The sequence below is a fragment of the Bidens hawaiensis genome, unplaced genomic scaffold, assembly GCF_021521415.1.
Source record: "Bidens hawaiensis isolate Kalapana, Puna unplaced genomic scaffold, B.hawaiensis_p1.1 tig00026075_1, whole genome shotgun sequence".
NCBI lineage: Eukaryota > Viridiplantae > Streptophyta > Magnoliopsida > Asterales > Asteraceae > Bidens > Bidens hawaiensis.
Genome location: NW_027494200.1, coordinates 1 through 9,956, shown reverse-complemented (window position 1 = coordinate 9,956; position 9,956 = coordinate 1).

Genomic DNA, 9,956 nt, shown 5'->3' with positions numbered 1-9,956 from the left:
TGCTACGCCTTCCTGGCGCATGTAGTAGAGAAAGGAGATGAGCGAAGAATTGAAGACTTACCAGTAGTGCGCGAATTTCCAGAAGTTTTTCCTGAAGATCTGCCCGGATTGCCGCCACCGCGACAAGTCGAATTTCGTATTGATTTGGTCCCAGGAGCTGCGCCAGTAGCCCGAGCGCCTTATCGATTAGCTCCATCTGAGATGCAAGAGCTATCCAATCAGTTACAGGAACTTTTGGATAAGGGTTTCATACGCCCAAGCTTTTCACCTTGGGGAGCTCCAGTACTGTTTGTAAAGAAGAAAGATGGTTCGTTCAGAATGTGTATTGACTACAGGGAGCTGAACAAGCTGACAGTCAAAAATCGGTACCCCTTACCGAGGATTGACGACTTATTTGACCAGTTGCAGGGATCCAGTTATTATTCGAAGATAGATCTACGGTCAGGATACCACCAACTTAGGGTCCATGAGGAAGACGCGCCAAAGACAGCCTTCCGAACCAGATATGGCCATTATGAGTTCTTAGTGATGCCTTTCGGGCTAACTAATGCGCCGGCTATATTCATGGATCTGATGAACCGCGTGTGCAAACCATATTTGGACAAGTTTGTGATTGTGTTTATAGATGATATTTTGATTTACTCTCGAACCAAGGCCGAGCATGAGCAACACCTGAGATCGATTTTGGAATTATTGAGGAAAGAAAAGTTGTATGCGAAGTTTTCCAAGTGCGAGTTTTGGCTTAGAGAAGTTCACTTTCTCGGTCACGTTGTAAACGAGAAAGGAATTCACGTTGATCCTTCCAAAGTCAAGGCCATCGAAAACTGGGAAGCGCCAAAAACCCCAACTGAGGTGAGGCAATTCCTAGGACTAGCTGGCTACTATCGACGCTTCATTGAGAACTTCTCCAAGATAGCTCTACCTCTGACCGCGCTAACTCAGAAAGACAAGGCGTTTATTTGGGGCGAGAATCAGGAAGCGGCATTTCAAATGTTGAAACAGAAGTTATGTAGTGCGCCAATCTTATCCCTGCCCGAGGGGACGGATGACATCGTTGTTTACTGCGACGCTTCACACCAGGGACTCGGATGTGTCCTTATGCAGCGAGACAAAGTTATAGCGTATGCCTCGCGCCAACTTAAGACCAATGAGAAGAACTACACAACGCATGATTTAGAACTTGGAGCTGTTGTCTTCGCGCTAAAGATTTGGCGCCATTACCTCTATGGTACAAAGTGTATAATCTTTACGGATCACAAGAGCCTTCAACATATATTTGATCAAAAGGATTTAAACATGAGGCAACGAAGATGGGTTGAATTGTTGAATGATTATGATTGCGAGATCAAGTATCATCCGGGGAAAGCGAATGTGGTAGCAGACGCGCTAAGCAGAAAGGAGCGAATAAAAACGCTACGAGTCAAGGCTCTAAGGTTGACCATTCACGCAGATCTCTCTACCCGCATCCGAGACGCTCAGCAAGAAGCCTTGAAACCAGAGTTTGTAAAAAACGAATGCCTTGGGGGTATGATTAAGAATTTGGAACTTAAAGGGAACAACACTCGATATTTTGCCAACCGCATATGGGTCCCTCTCAAGGGAGGATTGCGCGAGCAAGTTTTAAACGAAGCTCACAAGACGCGGTATTCCGTACATCCTGGCGCAGACAAGATGTACCAAGATGTTAAAATGTTGTATTGGTGGCCCAATCTTAAAGGCGCCATCGCGATGTATGTCAGTAAGTGCCTGACGTGTTCAAAAGTAAAGGCTGAATACCAGAAACCATCGGGGTTGCTTCAGCAGCCAGAAATTCCCATGTGGAAGTGGGAACAAATCTCTATGGACTTCATCACCAAACTACCAAGGACACCTGGGGGTTATGACACGATATGGGTTATTGTAGATCGGCTAACTAAGTCAGCGCACTTCCTGCCGATTAAAGAAACTGATAAAATGGAAAAGCTAACCCGACTATATATTCGAGAAGTAGTTTCAAAACATGGAGTCCCAGTGTCCATCATTTCTGATAGAGATAGTCGGTTCACCTCAAGGTTTTGGAGATCATTACAAGAGGGGTTAGGTACTCGACTGGACATGAGTACGGCTTATCACCCCCAAACGGATGGACAAAGCGAACGAACGATCCAGACATTGGAAGATATGCTGCGCGCGTGCGCGATCGATTTTGGAGGTAGTTGGGATACCCACCTCCCGTTGGTTGAATTTTCTTACAATAACAGTTATCACACAAGCATTAAGGCTGCGCCGTTCGAAGCTTTGTATGGGCGCAAGTGTAGATCCCCACTGTGTTGGGCTGAAGTGGGCGACAAGCAAATGACTGGTCCAGAAGTGATCCAAGAAACAACAGACAAGATTTTTCAGATAAGGGATCGCCTTAAGGCAGCACGCGACAGACAGAAAAGTTATGCTGATATGAGAAGGAAACCGTTGGAGTTTCAAGTAGGGGATAAAGTACTTTTGAAAGTCTCTCCATGGAAGGGAGTCCCCCGTTTCGGTAAGCAAGGAAAGCTAAATCCGCGCTACATTGGACCTTTTGAGATCCTGGAGAGGATCGGTCCAGTTGCTTATAAACTCCGTCTACCCGCCGAACTCAGTGGAGTTCATGATACGTTTCATGTATCCAACCTCAAGAAATGTTTATCTGACGAAACGTTGATTTTACCGGTGGAAGAAATTCATATTGACAAACAGCTGCACTTCGTAGAAGAGCCTATAGCAGTAACCGATTGGAAAGAACAAAGGTTGCGCAGAAGCAGAATCAAGTTGGTAAAAGTTCAATGGAACTCAAGGCGTGGGCCTGAATTCACTTGGGAAAGAGAAGATCAGATGCGCATAAAATACCCACACCTCTTTCAGAACATGGCTTCTGCCAGCATCGTCTCCTAAATTTCGGGACGAAATTCGTTTAACGAGGGGAGAATGTGACACCCGGTAAATTCCCAACCCCTTAAACTAAGTAATCAACCTAATAATTAGGTGATTGTAAATATTATGCGCGCCATGTTAGTCAGCGCGTGCATTTGTTATGTGCGCCCTGCGCGAGCGCGCTATGTTAAGAATCAGCGCGGGCACATTATGTGCGCCCGGCGCGAGCATATGTTAGAATCAGCGCGGGCATTTATGTTTGCCCTGCGCGAGCGCGCCATGTTAGTCAGCGCGTGCATGTGTTATGTGCGCCCTGCGCGAGCGCACCATATTAAGAACCTGCGTGAGCATATGTTATATGCGCCATGCGTGAATGATTTGGCTTTATGTTTTCATGTAACAAACGTTATGTTGTCTATGGGTTGACCATCCCGCATGATGCTAAGGCGGGTGCATCCTACATCGTTTATGCGCGTGCGGAAGGGAACTAACCTACCCGCATGGCGGGAACGTTGAGAGCTAGTTTGTCTGAAGCTCCAGGATGGAATTGACTTCAACATGACTGATCACTATGTTGAAATACCAAAACCACCTGGAGAATCTACAAATGAAACTCAAATGTCCTTAACTGCGAGAAGGTTACGCACCTACCCGCAGCAAAGAAATGTCCTACACGCAGAAAGCTATGCGCACCAAGTTATACGCGCAGAACACTGAGTCAAAATGATCAGATTTAAGGAAATTGTCCCCGCCCAAAAGAGGGCGGTTGCGTGTTTCAGAAAACTTCTACTTTTTACTGTACACTGTCTAAAGCACTGAAAAAGCAAACTGTAAAAGTCAACTGCCAGCCACCCACTCTCACCAGCCACAGCCCTGCATGTCCTGTCCATATCAAATCAGAATCTTTAATCTACTTTTCTACTCTTTTTAATAAATAATAATAATTTCCATACTTTATCATCATTTCAAAAGATTACAATTCCCTAAAGCAAGGGATTATGTTCCCTTGAGTTTGCCTATAAATTTGTAGCCTAAATTATCACCCAAGACACACTTCAAAGAACTACAAACTTGCACTAATCCTTTCCCAAGCATCCGTTGTTTCCAGCTCCGACCCTGTTACTAGACCTTCGATTCCGAGGCCAACACCAAGAAAACCCGAATCTCGATTAATCTCTTAACAAAGAACCACAGGTGAGTCTCACAGCCCCTATTTTCACTGTTTTCACTATTTTAAACTGTTTTCGGGGCGAGGGACACGTACTTAAATAATGTTTTATCATGGTATACTTACAAGCTAAGCAAACGATTACGTGTTTAAGTTATGTTTCATGATGAGCAATGCGAACAGTTATCTATGGTTTTTCGATGATAGTGCACCAGATTCGAGTAAGTGATCACTTTACCATTGGAACTCCAAGGGTAGGGACTGCTGGTTTGATCCGCCCACTCGTAGGGGTCGCACCTCTTACACAGACGAGTGCCTAGTATGGTCATGGGGCAGTACTATGGGTTTGAGCCCGCTCGTAGAGGTCGCTCCTCTTACGCAGACGAGCGCCTTGTTTTCCGGCACAACGTCCGCGCGTAACCCGCGGGACGGTATTACAGCATATATTCGCTCGTAGTGGCAGCGCCACTTACACAGACGAGCACAGTTTTCCAGAAGTGTCCGCGCGTAACCCGCGGGACGGTATTACGTTATTTTAGCTCGTAGTGGCAGCGCCACTTACACAGACGAGCACAGTTTTCCAGAAATGTTCGCGCGTAACCCGCGGAACGGTTTTATCAGAATATGTTAATATAACTGTCTTACCAAGCATGTGTTTTAATGATGCTAACAGAATATGTTTCAGAATGATTATGACGCAATACGATTTATCAAGTTACTAAAACTTGTGAACTCACTTAGTTTATACTGATTCAAATGTTTTTACGTGTCTTTCAGGAGATAACTAGGTAGCGCATGGAGTCACACTTAGAGCACCTCACGCTGAACATCTAAAACTAGCTTTTTGGAAGATTTTAGTTCTATCCCTTCGATGCGCGTGGTTGTACCCGCCGCGCAAGGGGATATGGCGTGGAAATCTTCAACAGTTTTTATACTTGGATGTTTTTATGTAATCTTAAACAATGTAATGTATTTGTATTAAACATTTCATGCGCAATGAAAATCTTTGAATGTTTTGCAATGGCCCGTGCTTAATTATCAATCCCCACTCGCGCGCGCCCGGCTGTTTCCGCCGCTCAGGGCCGGGTGTGACAGGAGGTGCGTCCAGGGTTGGTATACCCTTGTCACTCGGATCAAGGGTTTGAAGATCTGCACTACAGAGCGTAGTCTCCGCTCTTGGAAGCGTGAGTTTTCTACATTTCCGCTCGCGTCGTTCCCATTGCGATGACGTTCAAGAATGGGAGGGCACTCCCTAATCTTCCGGCTTCCAATTACCAGGAGACGGAGTGGTTCACCAAGATTTCCCAGATTCGGACTCCTGTTTATCGCTTCGCGGAGTCTGGGATGGTCATGCTTGGGATGAGCCACGTGTGGAATGATGCCGGGTCTGGGACGCCGCAAATACCCATCGTTCTTGAATACGGTTTGAACTATATTCCTTATGGTATGCTCCGTCTTTTGTGTTGGTTTAGGATTTCCTTCTAACATTGTTATCATTTTTATTTCAGAGGGGAACGACTTACAGTCGCTCTTGCACCCGCGGGAGACTGGTGGTCCCGCGCGATTGGGTACTTGTGATCTTGATGAGAACGAGTTGCCCATTTTGGAGAAGACTGCGGATAGATTCGTAGAGGTCTACCCGCCAGGCCACGAGATTTTAAGCGCCACTCGACCAGGTAAGGAGTTCTTTAATCCTCGTCCTCTTCATGCTCACACTTCTGCTGGAATTCCTCTGATCTTGTCATCTTCTGATGAGGGATCCGCAGATGGGCCTTTTATCGTAAGGAAAAAGAAGGCGGCTGGCGTGAAGGGCAAAACGAAGGTTGCTCCCTTCGTTGACTTGGGGGATCAGTCTGATTCCGAGACTGAGAGTGAGGAGGCGGCGAGGAACCTTGGTGGTGGTGACGAGACCATTGTCTCAGAGGTTGAGACAACGGCTGTCACTTCCGAGCCGCCAAGCGTTGCGAAGGTAACTGGCGTGAAGAGACCAGTTTCATCAGGTCCATCTCCGCCTGTCAGGGCTTTCAAGATCAAGAAAACCAGTAAGTATACTTTTTGTGTACCTTTTCCGCATTTCCTTCCGCCTTTGTTTTTTTATATCTTTGGTTTTTCTTTATGCAGGAGTGGACTTATCTGTTTTTGAAGAGAGTGGTGCGGGAGGAAGTGGTTCAGGACCCACGACGATAGGTTTGGTCAACCTATCCGAGGCGATGACCCAGGCGGCTGCGCCTGTTTCCGTTGCTTCTACCGTTGAAGCAACTGTTCCGGTGATGACGTCGTCTGTCATGGCTGCTGGGCCGACGATGGCGTCTACTTTCGTTGCTGCGTTGAGCAGTTCAACTTCGCCAGCCGTCAGTGCCATTTTTACCACATCTTTCACCGGACCGGCGGTGACTTTTTCCGTGAGCTCATCTGTAGCGGCTGCCACGGTTATGAGTTCATCTCAGATGAGTTCATCTCCGATGGTCTCTACCTCTGTGGCTTCTACGGTGTCACATTCGGCGTCAACGACTACTTCGTCCTTGGCCGGTTCTTCAGGTATGTTTAGAGTTGGGACCTCTAGACTTACCTCTGTTGATGAGGGAGTCCAATCCTTGCCTCCTTCCCATCTCCTTGACCTCTTGGATGGATATCCTTTAGGCTCGGGTGATGGGTTTAGCGGCTATCGGCCTGTTATCGACCCTACAGGTGCGTGGGGTTATTTTGGCCTGTTATCCATCCTTAGTCATTTTTCTTAACTGCTTTTTGTTGTTGCAGTTTCAGATTCCAATGAGGTCTATGCCCCAAGGTGGAATATCCGCCGAGGAACGACTCTCAGGACGGCTGCAGACTGCTTCGACTGGGCGCGCCATGCCGCTCCAAGTGGTGCACTAGGGGAGGCAATGGTTAGTTACCAGGAAGGCCGGTTGTCCACTGAGCTCCGAATTCTACTTGCCCGGATGCAGCAGCGTGTCGAATTACTTTGTCGTGAAAACGATAAGTTAAGGACTGCGCGTAGCTTGGAGGGGGCTCAGGTGCGATCGCTGAGGGAAGAAAACAAAAGGCTTGCCGCCACCGCTGCTGAGAGGGAAAATGCCTTCAAGGACCTTGAGGCCGAAATGCAAGCTAGGCATGAGGCCCGTTCCAAGGCTACTCAAGCTGTTAACGAACAGCTTAGATTGGCCAAGGAAACTGCGCGCAATGCGACTGAAAGGGCCTCAAAAGCTGAAGCTGTTGCTGAGCCTCTACGCGCTGAAAATGAAGAACAGAAAGCTAAACTGGAGAAGCTTCAGCAGGCTCATGAGGCTTTGGCTTTGGAGGACGCCAAGAAGCTACAGGAGCTCTTGGATCAGAAGGGTGTGCTTGATCGCACTGAGCGCAAGCTTAAAAGCGTTGAGGAGGCTGCTGCCAAGGAAGTGTTGCTTGCCAACTTAAACAAGAATGAGGCCGAACGCGCACGCGATCAAGCTCACGCTACCCTTCAAGAGGCTCTGTTCAATAAGGATTGGCTTCTACGAGAAGCGTTGCCGCAGGTACGCATAGCTCAATTATTCTTTGCTTTTTGCTCTTTTTGCTTTTTATACTTAGAAAAGTTTTTTTTTTTTTTTTTTTTTTTTTTTTTGTAGGTTGTGCATCGGATTTTCGCGAACACATCCTATGATGATGCCATGAGCGCAGCCCTCAACGCTTCTCATGAGAATGGAGAGAAAGTTGGTTTCTTGTTTGGCCTAGGATTTGCAAAGAAAGGCATCTCGCCTTCCAGATTTCCTCTACACGATGTTGATACTGAGGCTGCCTATGACCAAGCTGTGAACCAATATGCTGCTTTCTTCTCGAGTGGAAGTCTGCTTCTTTACGCTTCCCTTTCGCCTTATGACGTGGGTTTGCGTCACTGTCAGATTCTTCCCAATCTTCATCCACATACTCGCAATCATTGCTCATGTTGAGCTGTTGTCGAGTGCTTCCGAATTGGTCATTGGCCTGTTGGAGTGAACGTAAACGTTCGTCCAACTCGGCTTGGAATTCTTTCTGACGTGCTTCCGCCCAAGCTTTAACTTGTTCTGGTGTTTGTCGGGGAAGTCTCGTATGTTGTTTCCCCAACTGGGTATCAATGAATCCCAGGAGAGGATTGTTTACTGCACTTGCCCCGGCATGGGTAACCGTGGTAGTGTTCGTAACAATCGTGTATTCACCGGTGTTCCCCCCAGTAGCTGGGGTTGTGGTTACCGTAGTTTCTTGGTTACACGGTGGCTTTGGCATCGGAGTAACCTTAACCATCTTTCCAGAATTTTGAAAAAAAAATCTGAAAGAAAAGTAAGTTCTAACTTAATGCACGGATGGCGCCAATGAAGAAACACTAAGTGACCCTGACAGATTAAGGATAATCTTAGGGTTAAGTAGATGTTTCCCACAAGGGTTAGGTCCGGCAAAGATGGTTATTCTTCTCAACCTGCAAAACAGAAACCGTAAGCTCGTCACTGAGAAGGAGGGGGGGTTCCTCCTTGTGACCACCCTCCGGCGTGAGAATCAGACTAGGTTGCTCTGAATATAAGTGTATATAGAGAGAAATAGCTAGAGAGAAGATGATGATACCGTTCCAAGGTGTTGGAGTATTTATAGCCGAAGGTAGGTTTCCAAGCAAGTACGTCCAGCTGTATATAATATTCCTTTTCCACCAACTATGGGCTACGTTCGTGCCACGATGGGAGTTGGTGGGTAGGCAGCGACTGATAGTGACATTTTGTACTGGAGCGTGCTCCTCCTCGTACTATTGTCAGTGAGCTGTCACCCTGTGATTGGTTCATGGGTTGCTTTTGTCAGATCTTGTCCATTTGTCCAAACCTTGGTAGGTATAGTACAAAAGATCTTATAGAAGCGTACGGACTGGCTCTTTTGGGCGGGAATATTCCCGCCCTGCTCATTCCTTCTTCAGGTGACATTGCTGAAGTATGAGTTAGTGCCTTGTGCGTGTAGCCTTACTGTTAGTGCGGGTAGCCTTCCTTCTTGGCTTGTACCCACAGTTGCGGGAACAGGCAGGGTACTGTACCAAGGGAGGCTTTCCTGCGGGGACAGCTGGCTTACTGCGTGTAAGGTCTTCATCTCATGGTGGTTCCTGCGGATCCAGTTGGTCTTTGCGCAGACATACCTCTTCAAGGTGAGTCTTGTGGGTCCAACTGGGCTTTGCGGGAACCTACCTCTTCAATTTTGTTTCATAAGTGTGTAATATTTTATTATTAGCATTTATAAGATCTCATGTTTATTATAAATTATGTTTTTGTCAAATATATAAATAATTGCATTTGACTATGTTAAAAGTTTTAATATGAAAACATATTTAAGGAAAAAAATTATAAGAAACCAAACTCATGCCGACCGAATTATAAATTTGGTTTGGATTAAATATGGATTCAAACCGAATCGAAACCGAATTTCGGTTTAAGGAAATAATCAGTTTTGGTTTTGCGTATGAGTTCGGTTTGATTATGGGTCAGCTTTCGGTTTTACATTTTTGCATAAGTTTGAAAAATGGCTTAAAACAATTCAGTTATGGACCTTTCGGCCTAAAATTTGTTAATCAATTTGTGCCCAAAAGTTGGGCCAAAGTTTTAATATGAAAACATTTTTTTATGGAAAAACCTTATAATGAACCAAACTAGGACATATGCCCGGATATTATCATTTGACTGCAATCTTTTCTGTAAAATCATGGTTTCTGTTTTTATTTTTTTATTTATCATAAACGTTGTTCTCGACACCGAAATAGTTTCATTTAAATTTTCAAAAGTTATGAAATTTGTTTATGATCAATTTTAAGCAGTTCTCAACTTTAAAAAATAGAAGTGTTATTGCAATCTTCTTAATCTCTTGCATGGAAAGGGATCAATTTGTGCTGTACCTTAATGATGCTTGGTCAAATATAGAA